Source organism: Pteropus medius, unplaced genomic scaffold (genome assembly GCF_902729225.1).
Source record: "Pteropus medius unplaced genomic scaffold, Ma_sr-lr_union100, whole genome shotgun sequence".
NCBI lineage: Eukaryota > Metazoa > Chordata > Mammalia > Chiroptera > Pteropodidae > Pteropus > Pteropus medius.
Genome location: NW_024340696.1, coordinates 17,170,193 through 17,188,446, shown reverse-complemented (window position 1 = coordinate 17,188,446; position 18,254 = coordinate 17,170,193). Strand labels below are relative to the sequence as shown.

Here is an 18,254-nt window from a genome sequence, read left to right as displayed (position 1 = left end):
ATAAGTCATGGATTGTTTCTTTGTAGAACCAAGAATTGAAATTGTATAACAGTGGAAAAAAGCCACACTTTATTTTCTCACCTAGCCCAAATCAGGTGAGATTTTTATACCCTCAGGGATAAAAAGCAAGCTGTTAAAAAAAAAAAAAAACTGTTAGTATATTAAAGCATGATTAATTGGTTACTCTTTGTCACGCCATTGGGGCTTGTCTGGTAGGCCTACCAACTTCATTGTCACCCCTCACTCAGGACATTGAAAAATTACAATACCAGTTATGCCTCTGTGAAATAGATATCATTAATGAACCATGTTCACATTATCTTTATTGGGGATCTAAACGTTTTCTTACCTCTAACTCCCTTCTATTTTTATTTTGCATAATGAGAATTTTAATAAGCCTTCAAATCTTCTTTGAAACAAGGTAGAGAATGAAGAAATAAATAGCCCCCCTTTCCTAGGCTCCACGTGTTGAGGGAACCGACGGGAAGAGCTTGCCCAAAGGCTGTAGGCTAAAGAGTTCAGGGAGGAAGAAAGAGTAGCATGCCTAGAGTATAAGGAAATTGAGGGAGAAAAGGGAATAAAGGAAATGAGGTCTCAGGTGGCTACGGCTGCATACAACCAAAAAACTTTATTGGCGTACAATGAACTACATTTGCTTCTCTCTCCCACGCCCATGAGTTGACCAAGGTTTGGCCAATATACAGTGGCATTAGCTGGGCTTTACTCCAACCCATAGGGTGGGCTTGTCTGCTCTGTCTTTCAATCATCCGGGATCACCCAGGTCACAAAATAACTTTAGGTGACTCATTATCAGATATATTGTGAAATAGTTCATCAACAGAATCTGTTTTCTCAGTATTGTAAGGAAAAAAACAAGCCTTCAGTTGTGTGACCTTGGACAATTCTGGTATTTAATTACATCACGTATAAAATGGGGATGGCAAATAATGCCTACCTTTCAGAAAAGATAGAGATGACAACCAAGAAATCCGAGAGGCCTACTGGACTTACAGTTCCAGTAGCAAATGGATTATTTGCTTTACCTCATCGGCATGGATAGTAGTTATTATCATTAAACTTTTTTGTCAATTCTTCAGGTGAATAAAAGTATCTCACTTCTGAATGTGTGTTTTCCAGCACCACCAAGCAATTAATTCTGATACTATTTACTTGGAGATAGCCTCAAATCCCACAGGCTTAGTCCCACAGGACTGCCCCCACTTCAGACACCAATTGCCAGTCCGGGTTGTTATGTGTGCTTCTGACCAACTGGCTATAAATGGGAGATTCCCATGACTTCTTCTTTGGGTTTTATTCATTGGCCAGAGTGGTTCACAGAACTCAGGAAAACAGTTTACCTACTAGCTTACCAGTTTAATATAAAAGGATATAATTCAGGGACAACCAGATGGAAGACATGCATCAAGCAAAGTATGTGGGAAGGGACATAGAGCTTTCATGCCTTCTCCAAGTATGCCACCTTCCCAGCACCTCCATATATTCAGCAACCCGGAAGCTCTTGGGACCCCACACTACTGAAAGGTTCATTATATAGGCATGATTGATTAAATCATTGGCCAGCAGTTGATTCAATTTCCAGCCCTTTTTCCCTCTTCAGAGGTGGGAGAGGGGCAAGGCTGAAAGTTCCAACTCTCTAATCCTGGTTGGTTCCCCTGGCAACCAGCCCTCATCCTTAGGAGTTTCCCAAAAGTCACCACATTAACATAAACACAGATGTGGTTGAAAGGGACTTGTTATGAATAACATCTTTCACCTTTATGGCTCTGGAGCTATTTCAAGAACAAATATTGTAACAAATGATGCTCCCAGTGTTCTTTGCACTTAGGAAATTCCAAGCGTTTAGGGAGCTGTGAGCCAGGAACGGTAGACGAAGACCAAATATATGTTTCTCATTATAGATCACAACATCGTGCATTGTTTTAATTTGCATCTTTTTGAGGCTGAAGTTTTCTTCCTATGCTTATTGCCATTTGTATATTTTCTTTTGCACACTGTTCATATCTTTTGCTTACTGGTATATTTTTCTTTTTCCTAATGATTTGTAAAAGGTTATTTGTATAAGAGTATTAACCCTTTTCAAAATGCGCTTTCCTTTTTATTACAATTTCAAACATATAAAAAGCTAGATAGAATAATACAATGAACTCCCACATATAGTAAACTTCCATAACTATCAACTCATGTTTCCTCATCTATACCACTATCCACTTCCTTTCTCCTGAATTATTTTGAAGCAAATCCCAGAAAACATAGTATTTTATCTGTAGGTATTTCAGCATTTATCTCTAAAATGATATCTCTTTTTAAACTATAATACCAATATCTCACCAAAAAATTAACAATAGTTCTTTTATACCATCAAATACTCCAAAATTTTTAATAGTCTTACTAATGTCCTTTATAAAAAATGATCTGTTTGCAATTGTTGATGTGACTAATGTATTTTTTTTGAAGCACCTCTAAATCAAGTATCCCTGGACATCACACCCCATGTATTTTTTTTCTCTTTCAAAGTTTCAAGCATACATACGTGGAAAATTCATCAAGTTGAGAACATTTCAATGACCAGTAAAAGTGAACAAGAAAGTAGGATTACATGAAAAAAAATGTTTACTTTGATTAAGTTAGCCGCAAAAATGGATAGCTAGCTAACAATACAAAGAACTACCGGAAGTGAGTTGCTAAGAACGGATGTAAAATCGGCAACTAGACTCACTACAAATAAAGAAATCATCAGAAACATGTACAATCCAAGTCTATTTAGGAAAAAACATTCCACTTTCTGAATACCACAGGGAAAAGAAAAAGAATATGTGAATATCCTAAAGGTGAAATACGTACCTTCCTTCTTGGAGCACAAGGCAAGTAAGTAGTCTTGATTTATAGTTAGACACATGGAAAAAACTTCTCATGTTTCCAGCATGCCTGTATTAGATGAAATTCAGAGGGAAAGAAAAAAATGTGGGTGCACATGACAATAGCTCTTTGAAATCAAATCATCTGGAAATAAAAATCAGAAGCTCTAGTTTTAGCTCGAGAGAAATTACCTATACACAAGGCACGAGTAGTTATAGGGTCCTGTTTTCTATTCCCAATCCATATACTGTCTCTTAGACATTTCTCCTTTAGAACTATCTTATTTATAACTATATTCAGCATTTTATTATACACGTATATGTGTTAATGAGGATATGAACGAATACTCTCTAAGTTCCTTAACATGGAACTCTTTGTGGTCTGGTTTGTAGAAACCAAAGAGCCCAATTTTAATATTTCCACAAGTTCCTTATAAATATATAAATATCTCATGAATGAGATGTTTTAATCATTTAAGTGGGAATATAACCTCTTACAAACTTCATTTCTTTAATATAGTTTTTTTTCTCTCTGATTCAAGCTGGTTTTGCCCAGACAATGGCACTGTGACCAACTTGCTTTTGTCCATCTTTATCCTTCTACCTCTATATGGCTGCTCCTTTAATCATTAAGTCTCAGGACATAAGATTAACCTAGCCTCAGGTCTATAATCAGGAGGTTGACAGGTTTCAGTTGAACTTTAAGGATAACATCTTGGCTTTAGATGTGTTTCTACCCCAGGCCCATCGAGGCAGAGCAACCCCACTGGCCACAGGGGCCAGGCATGGGACCAGATGGGATGGTGCCATGGCTGATTCCAGAATCAGACACAATGATCAGTTACTTCATCCCCCTTCAGTCGTCCAATCAGTAGCACCCACCGAACCAACTCCCTTAATTTCCATGACTACTGATTTTTCCCTATATCATCTGGACTCCTGGGACACTCAGGGGAGCCAGGTTGTTGAGGACAATAGTTTGCCTGTGTTTCTGGGACTCGCAACTCTCTAAATAAATCTTTTTTCTTTTCTTTTCTTTTCTTTTTATTTTTAGGCGAGGCAACCCTTGGTTGACCTCACGAATTGCAAGGAACTCGTCAGCTTACAATCTCTTATTTTTTAATTTTTTTTACTCCTACAGCGCCTGGTCTTCCTAGGTGGTCTCCCACCCAAGTACTAACCAGGCCCAACCCTGCTTAGCTTCTGAGATCAGACAGGATCGGGCTTGTTCAGGGTAGCATGGCCTTAGACTAAATAAATCTTATTTCTTTGCTGCAAAACCTACACGTATCTTTTTGGCTTAGACACACGCAGGGAGACAAACCCTTTTTTTGCTCTGGTAACAGGAATATAAACAAAACTTCCTTCCAAAATTGTATTTCTTACTCATACAAAATTTTTAATAAACTTGTCTTAACATAAAAGGCCCTGTTTATAGAAATCCAGTTAATTGTAAATTAGGAGGAAAAAACAACAAAAAACAATTTATGGACAGGATGATAATTTTTGAGTACAGGTTTCCAAGTATACAGAAAACATGGTTTAACATGTTTGAATGCTACCACTAACAACATTTTTCTACTTTACTTTCAAAAAGTTAACCAATACTAAAAAATATAGACAATTATTTTAATAGTTCTTTTTCCCGTTTAGATACTTCCTTGCTGTTTCAGGGCCTGTTCAAGTTGGATGTGCAAAGTTGGAGATCTCTGAGTTAATCCATTCTTTCTTTTAATCATAAAATGAAAATTTCAGGACACCAAAATAGAGGCTAATCAAAGAATTTCACAGGCCCTCTATTTTCTATTAAAAGTACTTCAGACGCTATTTACCTTCCCTGCCTCAAGGTGGGAATATTCAATAGTTCAAGTGGCCCTAAACTCCTCCTCTCAGGCTTCTCAACCAGTAGATGGGAAATTTTACCTACACGCTATAGATGGGATGAAATATTCTGACTCTTTGCCTATGTTGAAACCTCATTTCAACTTTCTTCTGATTTGAGGTACAAACGTGTGTTCTCTTAATCTAATTTTGGGAGATTTTTTTTTTATAAGTGAAAGCTAAGGGCATCAGCTTGGGGATTTATAAATATCAGTCAATATTCTTCAGGGTGTATATAATCCCTGTTTTATAGAAAAAGGTAATGGTGAACTTGGCCTACCTTGTTGCTAAAGAACATTGATCTAAAATTTTTTTCTCTTCCACTGTCAATGAGGAGAATAAAATATGGAGGTAAAAGATTTTCAGATTTCATTGGCATAATACCACAAAAATCCCACTTGCCACTCTAAAATAGTAAAGATTTTTTCCAAGTCTTATTTTCTATATAATATTTAATGGCTTGACAGTGTCCATGTATGAATGTATCATAGGTAGATCTAAACAATATTCTATTTCCGAGAATTTAGTTGTTTTAAGTATTTAGCTATTCTAAATAATACTGAAACAAGCACTAGTATATTTTATACACATCTCTAATTATTTTTTTATATTAAATTCTTAGAAATGCAATTACTGAGTTAAAAGGTATAAGTACTTTGTCTTTTTCTTAGTCCATTTTTTGGAAGATAGTTTAAAAACAATTAAAATTTTAATTTTAGTGTTTAATGATTTTCGATAAATGTCATCGACCAAAAAAGTTACCACATACTAGAAACCCAAAAAGAGGGTTTAAGCTGTAATAAAGAATAGAAAGCATTTATTTGAGCAAAAAGAGTTACAACCTGGGAGACACAGATTCAGGTAGCACCCCAAACTGTGCTTTGGACAGAACAAAGAAAGGCAGAGTTTATAAAGGCAAAACCACAAAATGTAATTCTTTCACATAAATGAAGATTGCTGGCTGGGTTCACAGGGCTTGGTTAGTTCTAATATGCAAATGAGGGAGGCAGAAAATTATAAGGAGGTAAGTCTATATGTGTCTATTCAGCAGTTGTTCCAGAATGTTTATGCCTTGAGCTGAGTTTAGCAACTTAGTAGCAATATTTGTTCCATTTTTTTTTCATTATCAGTGTGTACAGTTGCATAACACCGCAATCAAGATAGACAAGTCTATCATCTCCAGGTTTCCTCATGCTTCTTTATAGTCACTCCCCTCCCTAATTTTTCATCCATCATAACAACTGACTGCTTACTATCACTCTAGTTTTGCCTTTTCTAGAAACGCATAAAAATGGAAGCATACAGTATGTAGCTTTTTGCGTCTTTAATTAATCCATGCTATGTCTCCTGGTAATCTGTCCCTTCTTATTGCTTCATAGTACTCCATTCTTTGGCTAATGAACATTTGGGTTGTTTCTAATTTTTCACTATTAAGAATAAAGCAGCTCTAAACATATGTCTTTGTGTGGACATAAGCTTTTATTTCCTTTGAGTAAATGATACCGAGGAGTGGAATTATGGATTACATGTCACATGTCTAACTTTATAAGAACTGACAAACTGTTTTTCAGAGAGCTGCATTTTGCTCCATTATCTTCACCATCACTTAGGAGTGTCAGTCTTTTTTATTTAGTGGGTATGTAGTGGTATCTCAATGTGGCTTTAATTAGCATTTCCCTGAAGTGTAAAGCTAACGAGCATCTTTTCATGTGATTATTGGCAGTTATTCCTTATTTTATGCAGTGTCTGCTAAGGTCAGTCTTGTAGAAGACTGGAGGAATTTGTGGGCTGATCAAGGAAAAAAGATATGAACACAAGAAGCAGGAACACACAACAAGCATTATTGAGCAGCACTGAGACAGGGTTGTGTGAGTCTACAAGGGTGCATGGAGTCCCTCACAGCATGAGACTGTCTAGAGGCTTGTGGTGAAGGGGTCACCATCCAGAAAGGGAAGAAGGCATAGGAACTCCCGGAGAAAAGGGGAATAAGACAGGTGGTTACACATCTAGGTGATGTGCTCTAGCAGCATGGCAGGGTGTCTCTGAGTCAGAGAACTTTGAAGGGCAAAGGCTTGGGGCCTTTCCCACTAAGAGCTCATTTTCTATACTGACAGTAGAGCTGTGGTTCAGTTTCCCAGAATACACAAAGCAGGCAGGTTCTAAATGGCTAAATGCCCACTTGTTTGGGGCTGTTTTTAAAACAATGGGATGTGTACAAATTTGATTTTGGCGCCGATGGGCTTTTGAGCTAAAAGGTCTCAGCCTGTAGTGAAGAAATAAACTTGGAGCCAGTACAACAGAGATCATCTTTGGCTCATCTAAACATAATGAAGCTTTTGCTCATTCTTTACTTAGGTTTCCGATCTGTTTATTGAGTTCTAAGAGTTCTTTACATGTCCTGAAGAGAAATCCTTCATTAGATGTGTTAAAATATTTTTCCCAGTCTATGGCTTGCCTTTTTATTTTCTTAACAGTGTATTTGAATGTGGAAGTTTTTAATTTGGATGAAATCCAAGTTATCAATTTTCTTTTATGCTTCCTACATTTTGTGTCTTATCTAAGAAATATTTACACTACCCAAGATCACAAAAAAATTTTCTCCTGTTTTCTTCTAGAAGTTTTATCTCTCATGTGTAGGTTTATGACCCACTTCAGGTTAATCTTTGTATACAGTACAAGGCTAGGAAAAAGCTCATTATTTTGCATATGGACATCCAACTGTTCCAGCACCATTCATTGAAAAGATTATCTTTTTCCTGCTGACTTACCTTGGAACTTTTGTCGAAAATTACTTATGTATATGTATACATCTCCACTTTGTTTTGTCTTATTAATATTGTATCTACTCATCATTATGTTAAAATTACACTGTGTCGATTACTGTAAGTTTTGATATCAAGTAGTGTACTCCCGTTTATTCCTATCTTGGCTACTCTAGAGCTTTTACATTTCCATGTAAATTTTAGCATTAGCCTGTTTAATTCTATTTAAAAAGCCTGCTAGTTTTTTGGCTGGGACTTGTTTGAATCTCGAGATCAATGTGAGAAGAGGTGAAATCTTAACAATACTGGGTCTTCCAATCCATGAACAAGGCATCTCTAATTATTTAGATATTCTTTAGTTTCTCCCAGCAATGTTTTGTAGTTTCCACGTATATGTCTTGCACATACTTTTTAAAATATATCTCTAAGTATTTTGTTTACCGGTGCTATTTATTTATTTTCTACTGAGAACAACTAGAGTTCAGTATTCTGGTGTCTTCAAGTATGTAGAAATTGAAACTTGGAGGACACTTTTCAGTTTAACTTTTTTTTTCACCTATATCCCCACCCCTCTTTGGAAAACATCAACTTGTTCTTTATGTCTGTAGGTCTGTTTCTGTTTTATTAATTCTTTTTTTTTTTTTTTAAGATTCTACATATAAATGAAATTAGTTGGTATTATTGTCTTAGTCTCTGTCTAACATTCACTTAGCAGAATACCCTCTAGGTCCATCTATGTTGTTGCAAATGGCAAGATTTCATTCTTTTTTTTTCTGAGTAATATTCCATTATACGCACACACCTTACAACCTTTTTGTGCATTCACCTATCAATGGGCACCTAGGCTGTTTCTATATCTTGGCTACTGTAAGTAATACTGCAGCAAACATGGAGTACATGTATCTTTTTGAATGAGTGTTTTTGTTTTCTTCAGATAAATGCCCGGAAGTGGAATTGCCGGGTCATATGGCAGCTCTCTTTTTAATTTTTTGAGAAATCTCCATACCGATTTCCATAGTGGCTGCACCAATATACAATCCTAACAGTGCGCAAGGGTTCCCTTTTCTCCAGATCCTTGCCAGCACTTATTATTTGTTGATTTTTTGACGATAGCCATTCTGACAGGTATGAAGTGATAGCTCATTGTGTTTTTCATTTGTATTTCACTGATGATTAGTGAGTGATGTTGAGCATCTTTTTATGTCTATTGGCCATTTGTACATCCTCTTTGGAGAAATGGCTATTCAGGCCCTCTATTTTTTAATTGGATTTCTTTTTTTGGTGTTAAGTTGTATGCATTTCTTATATATTTTGGATATTAACCCCTTATTGGTTGTATCGTTTGTGATTATCTTCTCCCATTCAGTAGGTTGTCTTTTTATTTCGTTGATGGTTTCCTTCACTGTGCAAAAACTTTTAAATGTAGTCCCACTTATTTTTCCTTTTGTTGCTCTTGTCCTAGGAGACATATCCAAAAATATATTGCTAAGACCGATGTTAGTTTACTGCCTATCTTTTCTTCCAGGAATTTTATGGTTTCAAGTCTTGCATTGATATCTTTAATCCATTGAGTTTATTTTTGTATATGGTGTAAGAAAGTGGTCCATTATCATTTTTTTTGCATGTATATTATTGACGACCACTTACCGAAATGTCTTTACCCCATTGTATATCTTTGCATCCTTTGTAATAGGTTGACCGTATAAGTGAAGATTTATTTCTAGCTCTCTATTCTATCCCACTGATCTATTATCTGTTTTCATACCATACGGGTGCTATTTGAATGGTTTCATTGTCATAATTTCAATTTACAATGGTTTGTTGCTAGGTCGTGAGTATTTTAGGCTCTTGATAAAAAAAAAACATCCTTTTTAAAGGTCTTATCAATTTACCTATCCAACAAAATATGAGAATGCCTGTTTGACCACACTTTTGTAAATACTAATCTTATTTTAACACTTTTTTCCAAGTGTGGCAGATTTAAAAGATAGTTCTATTCTTCCTATTTACTTTCTCTGATTACTGGAGAATTATAATTTTCTCTTCTTGGATTGAGGGAGTATCATAGGACCTCAGACACGTACACTTTGGTTCACAGTCCATCATCATTGGCCTTTTAATTTAGTTTCTTTTACCTCGTTCTCTAACCCCATTTTTGTTTTTAAATGATATTTTCCATTTTTTAATTGCAGTTGGCATATAACATTATATTAGTTTCAGGTGTACAACGTAGTGACTAGACATTTATATAACTCACAAAGTGATCACTCCAATAAATCTAGTACTCCTCCAACATACACAGTTATTACAATATTATCAACTATATTCTTTATGCTATACTTTATACGTCTATGACTATAATTACCAATTTGTACTTCTTAATCTCTTCCTCATTTTTCGCATTTTTCACTGGCCCTCTCAACCCCCCTCCCATCTGTAACTTTCAAAATGTTCTCTGTATGAGTTTGTTTCTGTTTTGTTTGTTTGTTTTGTTCTTTAGATTCCACATATACATGAAATCATATGGTATTTGTCATTCTCTATCAATTTACTCCACTCAACACAATACTCTCTAGGTCATGAAATATCTTTTTCCATCTCTTTTGTCTGTCTTTTAATTTGAAGTAGGCAGCCTACGTAAGGGTCTCATTTTTTTATCCATTCAGCCACCCTATCTTTTGATTGGGGCATTTAATTCTTTTTCATTTGAACTATCTGTTGATAGATATGTAGTTATTGACATTCTTTATTCATATTTTTGATATAGTTTTTTCTTCTTCTTAAAGAAGTCCCTCCAACATTTCCTGTAATACTGGCTAGGTGGTGATGAACTCCCTTAGACTCCTTTAGCTTTTTCTTGTCTGGAAAGCACTTTATCTGTTCTTCGATTCTAAATGATAGCTTTGCTGGGTAATCTTGGTTGTAGGTCTGGGTTCTCGTCACTTTGAATACTTTGTGCCGAGCCCTTCAGGCCTGCAAAGTTTCTGTTAAGGAATTGACTGACAGTCTTATGGGGGCTCCCTTGTAGGTGACTAATTGCTTTTCTCTTGCTGCTTTTAAGATTCTCTCTTTGTATTTAACCTTTGACATTTTAATTATGATATGTCTTGGTGTGGGCCTCTTTGGGTTCATCTTGTTTAGGACTCTCTGAACTTCCTGGAGTTATATGTCTATTTCTTTCATTAGGTTAGGGAAGTTTCCCGTCATTATTTCTTCAAATAGGTTTTCAATTTTTTGCTCATTCTTTTCTCCTGCTGGTACTCCTATGATGTGAATGTTGTTACACTTGATGTTGTCCCAGAGGCTCCTTAAACTATCATGTTTTTGGATTCTTTTTCCTTATTGCTGTTCTGATTGGGTGTCCTCTGCTACCCCATCCTCTATATCGTTGACTTGATCCTATACTTCATCCACTCTATTGATTCCCTCTAATGTACTTTTTACCTCAGATATTATATTCTTCATTTCTGACTGGTTCCCTTTTGTTTTACGTCTCCATTTTTATGTTTTCTATCTCTTTGTTAAAGTTCTGAGTTCATCTACTCTTCCCCTAAGTTCCTTGAGCATCCCTACAACCAGTGTTTTGAACTCTGCATCTGGTATATTACTTGTCTCCATTTTGCTGAGTTCTTTTTCTAGAGCTTTGTTCTGTTCTTTCACATGAGACTTGTTTGTCTCCCTATTTTGGCTGCCTCCCTGTGTCTGTTTCTATGTATTAGAGTGACTTTATGTAGTAGGTGTCTTGTGGGGCCTAGTGGCAGTCCTGCGAGAGGTCCAGATGCAAGCCAAGTTCAACCGCAGCCTAAGCACCTCCAGGACCACCTGGTAAGAGTCATCAAGCAATCCACAGGTGGCTGCCACCTGCACTGAGTTTTTATGTGCAAGAGGCCAAGCCAGAACCGAAGTTGGCTGCCACTAGTATAGGGCTTGGGGCAGTTCAGCAAGAGGTACAGGGTACGCCGAGGCCAGATGCTTTTGGGCTTTGTGTCTTTGAGAGATTTTAGAAAAGTCCACAAGAGCCAAGATAGATCATCTATATGGAATAAACCACTGAAAGCAGCTTGGGTGGGCCTACAAGGTGGGAGAGGCAGTCTCAGTGGATCGCCTGGGCAGAGGGACCTGTGTTATCCAGGTTCATGGCAACTTAGATATGATGGTGACTGCATCTGCAGGCTAGGAGGAGGGATGGGGGGGGTGGGGTGGGAAGACTCAACAAAGGAACAATTGATACTGCACTTTTACCTGAGAGAAAGCTGTCCCTCAAGCCCTGCCCCTGAAACCTGATAACTCAGCATCTCCTTGTATATCCCTGGCACTCATTGACCAGCTGTCTCAGGGCTGGAGCTCAGAGCGAGTTAGTCCACCACCAAGTAAGTCAGGGCATGGGCCCTTTAAGAGAAACATCTGTGACTCACAGCTCTCTCACTCAGCCGCAACCTCTGCTGATTTCATAACCAGTTTGTGGGGACTTCTCTTGGCACTGGAACCCTGGGCTGAGGAGCCCGGTGTGTGGCCAGGACCCTTTGCTCCTCAGGTGGGGAAGAGAGCTCTGTAGCCAAGATAACCCTCCCAATTCTCGACTGCCACACACGGTTGTGGGACCTGGCCGTTTCACATCTCTGCCCCTCCTACCAGTTCGAGGTGACATCTTACATTTGTCCCTAGTTGTAGGGCTTCTGTTCAGCCAGACCTCAGGTGCTGGTTGCTCTGTAGTTTCATTAGGTTTGGTGTGGTTGCAAGAGGAGGCATGCTCAGCCTCTCCCTTTTACATCATCTTGACTGGTCTTTCCTCATAGGATTTTAAAATAGTCACATCACACCATCTCAAATGGCTAGATCATAAATCTCTCTCCTCTATGGGAAACTTTTTTCTTATTCTTAGGAGACTATTCCAATGTGTTTGCCATGTTTTTGAAATTTTCTTATAACACAATTTGTGTACATTTTAAATTTACACAAATAGTATTGTTAGATTCCATTGTCTATTATTTTCACCGTTTTTTAAATACATGCATATGTGGTGAATATATGTAGTCCTTTGCTTCTTTCTAATGTGTAAGTACTATATACATGCCTCTACCATATTTTGCCTATCCTCAACCCCCAAGCCATTAAGAACCCCAGGTTGGCTCTAAGCCTCTGCCATCAAAATAATGTAATCAATATCCTCATATTTGCTCTTTTAGAGACTTGTGTAACACTTCTTGAGGACATATGCCCAGAAATACTTCATTAATACCTATGTTCATTTAACTAAATTCTGCCAGATTGCTCTCCAGAATGGCTCCAACATTTTACATATTCAGCAAGTGTATGTGGCTTCCTATCCCCTCTATCCCCATCAACACTTGACATTATCCATAATCCTAATTTTTGTTAGTCTACTGGGTATAAAAAGATATTTTATTGCAGCCTTAATCTGAACTTCTCTGATTACTAATAATTTTGAGCATATTTTCTATGTTGTTAACCTGTTCATAACCTTGGTGCATTTTTGTACTGGGGCTCTTGTTTTTTGTTTCATGATCTAGGCATTCCTTGTTGTACTATAAATACTAGCTCCTTGTCAGATTTAGACATACAAATATATTCTCTTCTACTGCCATTTATTATAAATTATGAAATATTTTTCCCAAAATATATTTGTTATCTATTGATGTACAACAAAGAACCCAAAACCTCAGAAGCTTAAAATAAACCACTTTATTTTGCTCGTAATTTTGAGTCAAAAATTCCAAAATAAACGAAAATGTCATTTAAGTTCTAGAACACCACAAACACACTGAGGGAGAAAGTTCAAAAAGGAAAAAAAAGTAAGGAAGGCAGAGGACAAAGCAAAATGATCTCTTAAGATCTTTTGAAGCTTTTAGATATAGACTGAATCCTTTAACTGTCAGGATATATGAAAATGATCTTACTTTCTTTCCAATGGAAATTAATATCTTTTAATCTAGATACAGTATTTTCAAGTCTGTCTTGCCCATAAAAAGCATATGAGTAACACTCTGAATTCAAAAACTAGGGCCCAGCAGAGCCCTATATGTAGGAAGAATCAGAAAATAAATTTCATCATGGACAGGCATGGGAAATTTTTAAATACTTTTCCTCTTTCTCCCAGAAACCTTCATATCTTTCAGGAAGGTGGAGGAGGAGATACACTTGCTATTTAAGTTTTAGATGCAATCTAAAAACAAATGTATTAAACTTACTAAAACAAAATACACAAACAAGTGCACAAAGTACAACCAACAACTCTTCCTCCTCAAAGAATGTAAATGAAAACTAAGGGCCAAATTCTGAATGAGTGAATTTTTGTCTTGCGCATGTCTTGTATGCAGAAATGCATTAATAAGAAATGCTTTGAGCAATGTGAAGTTATGTATAGGGAAACAAAATTAGAAAGGACCTGAGTAAAGATTTCATACAGACATTCCTACCCAATTACCCTCCCCCAGTGTTTCCAAATTTTGGCTACAATCTAAAATAAAAACTTTTTTATTATTCTCCAAATTCTATTCTTTGGAAGTAAGTTTGTTTCTTTTTTGAATAAACACCAGAACCAAAGGCTTTCATTTATGACACCTAGGTCAAGAAAGTTACCCTCTGGTGTTATGTTTCATTGAAAGGAATTTCATCAAAAATCATGCAAAGCCTAAGTTCAAAAAGACAGCTTTTGACATAACTATCACATATATACACAAACTTTAGGAATCACTGTCTCCAAAAGGTAGTGGATCTTATCATACTTTTTTTTGAAAGTACAGCTGACTTTCTATACAGCAAAACACACCAGCAAAAGAATTGAGGTGATGGAGGTGGAGAGCAGATTAAATGTTAGATTCTTGGATGTAAAACCTCAGCATTTCCAGGAGAGAGGTGTTTACTCATAAATGCCTAGAAGTTTACTCATAACCTTATCTTTGCAAATGCACAGATAAGTTAATCTCTAAACTTATTAACTAAGTACCCACCCACTCAAAGCACCTTCTAACAAACATTTTGTACTATTTAAGTCAGAGGTAACTTGGGAATTAAAAATTTATGCAATGTCTTTCAAATCAAAGTGTGGTTGTGGATGGTTTTGAATGATTCTGAATGATTTTACAAATTTACAAATTCTAGCCATCTAGTTTTCCTAAGATACAAAACCAACTCACCAGTATTTTACTCCTTCTCCAAACAAGAATAAATATTGAAAATATACATCATTTTCAAATAGGTTTCCCAATCTTTTTTCAATTGGCAAGTTAGTTATTATTCTAAGACACACTGCAATCAGGTCAGAAGGAAAGCAATACTTTCCTAAGACCTAACTAGCATGCCAACAAAATTAGTCTATTCAATCTATATATGAAATCACATTAGCTGAAACACATACAAACCGACCCAGCTTTGCTCCTTTCTCTACCATTACTATAATTTCAAGTAGTCAAGTACTAAGCAAACTCAGACAAGGGAATTATGAAAACCCAGTTCATCAAAGGGCTTTTTAATGATATATGAAAGTGGCCCAATGCAATGAGACAGATTTTCCAAGCTCTAAAATACCAAGAAAAAAATGGAACATAATTTTTTTTCATTCTCTCTATAAATCATCATGTGTCCTGACCCCAAATTAAAAACTGATAGCTGATTTCCAAAACCACTCTTGTATCTTACTCTAAATCCCCTACTTTACCGAACTTGAGTGAAAAATTTTCTAGACACCAGTTCTACTTGTAGGGGAAAAATTGCTTTTGAATAGAACTGTATGAAAAACAGCTTTTTATAACTAGTTAGGCTTCAAGTTACACAGACAACAATCAGACTGTTGAAATAAAGCAGAATTTATATAGTTGTACTTGGTGGCAGAAATAGTGAGGTCTAGGTTTGTACATCCAGGTAAGGTAAGTAGTGATCTGCTTGGCAAGTCAGTGTTATCCTAATTATCTTGCATGCAGTTATATGTCAGTACTGTCTCACTTTGCCTCAAGCTGAGTACCCAGTAACAAAGAAGGTGAACGTGTCCAACATGCAGAGCAACACTGTGAGCCAAGACTAAGGTGAGTACCTAAAAGCAAACCTGATTCTCATAAAAGTACCCACACAACTTCACAGCACCAGAGCAGCTCAAGGGGCTTGCTCTTTAGAACTAAAGGTACTTGTGATGCCGGCATTTGTTTTAAATGCACTTTTGCACACAATACTTTTCCACGAACAACTGCAAAACAGTCCTCTGGAGTCTCCAAAGTTTTAAGAACACATCCAAGTTAACAGAAAAACATTTCACAATTGCCTGACATTGCCTCTCAGGATTAGCAAAACAGAGAACGGTTCACGACATGCAAGAGAAAGCGAACCACACATTCATAAACACGCTCCTAACTCACACAATTTCTTACGCCTACAATAAGACAGGCAACACCCATATTATTGCTGTCCACACCTTTCACCATCCCAGCTCTTGAATAAATTACGCCAAACCCAAGAAAACGAGTCCAATTAACCCCAAACAGCGTCGTGAACATCAACGACTACATGGACCGAATTGAACGCTGTTTACAAAAATGTGGAGAGGGGCGCAGGACACAAACTACAACAAAACAAAGCCCACCCCCAAATGTTTAGGTGCTGGCCACCAAGATATTTCGAAGGCAGAAGGCCAGACGGCCAGGGTCCATCAGAATGGAGACCCTCACCGAGCCCAGGGCCGCCGAAGGCCCCCTGACCAATCTAGCGACAACAGGCCCCAACATTAACCAGTCAGGCCCCTGGCCCACTTCCCAGGCACACAATTAACAGGCTCTCGGAAACCTGGGGGCTGCTGGTGACCTTCTGACGGTACAGAGAGCCCCAAGCCGTCCAGAACGACAGAAACTCTCAACACCTGCCCCGGCGGCGGCCATCACAACAAGGAAACGAACTTTTACGACAACTCCCACAATGCCCGCGGCCTACAACTCCCAGAGTGCATCGGGCGACGCCACGGTTAACCCTGTCGTGGCGCTGGAGCTGGCCAGCTCTCCCCCTCTCCCTACACCCAATTGTTGCTCTTACTTTCACCCTCACAGTCCAAAACTTTGCAAATTCTGTAAAGCAGTTACAGTGATGCTATCTCGCCGTTTTCCCTTATCACATAAAGAACCTCAGCTGCCCAGAAAATTCTCTGACAGAGTACTATTTGTTATCTCCAGAGCACGCCTCCCAGTGCCAAATGTTTATCATTTAAAAGGTACATCTAACTTCAATTAAATTTCCCCTTCGCCTTTATAATTTTATGTCATTTTTCCAAGTTATTATAGCCCAGAGATTTTGGTACTCAATATTATTAATTTAAAATCTGTTTTCTAAGTTCTGGGACTCAACAAGAGAAAAAGGCTATCCTATATCTGACTACAATGTCCTACATCTCTCCATTTTATGACAAATTTTCTCAAATATTTTGATTCGGGAAATTCATGCAATTCCAAATAAGTCCTAATAAGAAAAATTAGTTATGGGGAACGTATCTTTTCAATTTCAAGTTAATTTTTTAAAGGGGAAATTCCATTGTGCCAACATACTTTGCTTTCTCTTTCTCCCTCTCTACTGATAGGTGATCAGAAATAGCATATACTGCTGCTTTATTCCTTTCTGACTTTAAAATTAATCAGTAAACAACAAATAAGGAACATTTGAAGATAATTTGAAAATTAAACTAAGAGTTCATTCTTTCAGAAAACTGCACAATCAAATATTTTACTCACGAAAGAACTTCAGTCTTTCACATTCTAATTAAAAATAAGTTTTAAAATAAATTTCTTTTAAATACATTGCCCAAAATTTCAGTAAATATGACACTCGCATTTAGAGATCACTGTATCGTCAATAAAGGTTAAATATTTGAGATGTACTTACACAAACTGTAACTTGCCTAGACGTATAACTGACTGACAGACAAAATAATTGTTTGGTATTTATTGGATGCATTAAAACAACAGCCAAAATTCTCCCAAAGTATCTGCTCTTTTTCTCATACACATATATAAAACAAAATGTACAAAATGTCTGATTTTGCTACAAAAACATTTTGCTATTGAAAGGGCACTCAAAATATATCTTGAATTTTAAATCACAAAACTTAGAAATCCTACTACACACGCAAAACCCAAAAGCCTAGTTGGAAAGATACATCTTCAGCAAACTTTTATTTTAAATGTTCCTTAATATTACATTTAGCTTCTTAGTAATTTTTTTGATCTAGTAACCTACAGTGAAAAAATACTTCTCCATCATTAATTTTTTTACTCATGGTATAGCATATAGTTTCATTAGCAGTTAATATAAATGCTATATACCGAGATGTTAAAAAGTATATATACACATATATTTTGAATTTTAGTTCATTATACTATTTTAGTTTCTGTATTTTTCTGATTTTCACTTAACACTTTAGTTAGAATTTAGCTAGGCAATGTTGCATTTTCCCTCTATTTTTTAATAGCTGTCAGACCATAAAAATTAAATGCATATTTTATATATTATTCTCCTGATGTTAAAATATGTGAATCATAAGAAAGGCTTAAAAACAAGTCAGATATGAAACTGATCTCCTTGTTTACTTATTACATGCTTACAACTCTCCTCTCAGTGCTCTGAGATTATATTTACCATTAGGAAGTTAGTAATTTTTTCTTTTATTTTATCCTTCAAAATATAAGATTTAAAAACTGATACATTAAAGGGTTTTATTTAAAGGTTACATTAAAATAATTTT

The 18,254-nt window shown here is 36.6% G+C and overlaps 1 long non-coding RNA gene and 1 pseudogene across 1 annotated transcript in view; both read right to left on the bottom strand.

The window, feature by feature from the left end:
- The window catches only part of LOC120606290 (uncharacterized), an 85,105-nt gene that overhangs the window by 4,280 nt on the left and 62,571 nt on the right, over window positions 1-18,254 (bottom strand). Inside the window, exon 5 of the long non-coding RNA XR_005653859.1 lies at window positions 2,863-2,946. This is a non-coding gene — a long non-coding RNA (uncharacterized LOC120606290). The remainder of the gene's footprint in view (window positions 1-2,862; window positions 2,947-18,254) is intronic.
- Window positions 4,009-4,127, bottom strand: LOC120609776 (uncharacterized; annotated as a pseudogene).